The 976-nt window shown below is 48.8% G+C and overlaps 1 pseudogene; it reads right to left on the bottom strand.

Moving 5' to 3' along the window:
* Nucleotides 1-259: 259 nt before the first annotated feature.
* On the bottom strand, nucleotides 260-377 carry LOC145071805 (5S ribosomal RNA; annotated as a pseudogene).
* Nucleotides 378-976: the final 599 nt, after the last annotated feature.

Genomic DNA, 976 nt, shown 5'->3' with positions numbered 1-976 from the left:
CAAACTTTGGATATCTTTGATCAAAATCTTGCCATGAGTTCCCATCAACAAGATGATACATCATACCATCTATTGAGCGTCCAGTATTATGCCAACTCATATCTTTAGCTGTGAATTTGGAGCTATACACTCGTCGAAGTCTTGGAGTCAAAGGAAAGTACCGCAACACTTTTTGTGGTACTTTCTTCCCCTTTGTAGTTGTGTTCATCCATCTTGTAACATCCCCCTCTGGCACGTATCACAATATTGTCCGCTTTGGGCCACTCGGCACGAGGACTTCCCAGGGGGTCACCCATCCTGGTACTACTCCCGCCCGAGCACGCTTAACTGCAGAGTTCTTATGGGATCTGCTGTCCATACGGCTTTAAAACGCGTTGTGATAGGGAAGGTATCCACACCCCTTATAAGGAGATGTTTCGTTCTCCTTCCAAGCCAATGTGGGATCAGATCTAACCCACTTCCCCCCCCCCCCCCCCCCCCCCCCGTCTGATCCGAGGTACGCCCCGCGTACGCGAGAACGCCCCGCGTACTCCGGAAGTGTCGACACTTCGGATGACGCATGCAATGACGATTTCGGAGCCCTGTACGCCCCGCATACTCCGAGGCTCCAGCCTCTATATAAAGGATCCGAAGGCAGCCTCATTTCTTGTTCATTTTCTTCTCTTCTCTCTAGTCTTTTGCATCGTTTTTCGTGCCGAAGCTATCCCGAAGTCCCGGTATCATACCCTAGCCCCGAGGCAAGTCCTGAGATCCCGAAGATCCCGAGAAGTGCGGTTCCCGAGCCGAAGCTCTGCCCGCGAGAAGTTCGATTTTTGTGAAGATCTTCCAGATCTGCTGTGGATTACTACTTCTATAAGCCGTAGTGCTGTCTAATCATCTTCTGATCAAGTGAGTGTATACTACCTTTCATAAACACAACAATAATACGAGTTTGGTTCGAATGTATTAAGTATATTGTTGTTTATAAGTGTGAGTG

The sequence above is a fragment of the Lactuca serriola genome, chromosome 8 (assembly GCF_051521515.1).
Source record: "Lactuca serriola cultivar US96UC23 chromosome 8, Lser_US96UC23_V15, whole genome shotgun sequence".
NCBI classification, from domain to species: domain Eukaryota; kingdom Viridiplantae; phylum Streptophyta; class Magnoliopsida; order Asterales; family Asteraceae; genus Lactuca; species Lactuca serriola.
The sequence above is the reverse complement of the archived record's forward strand: the minus strand, read 5'-3'. Positions and strand labels throughout refer to the sequence as shown.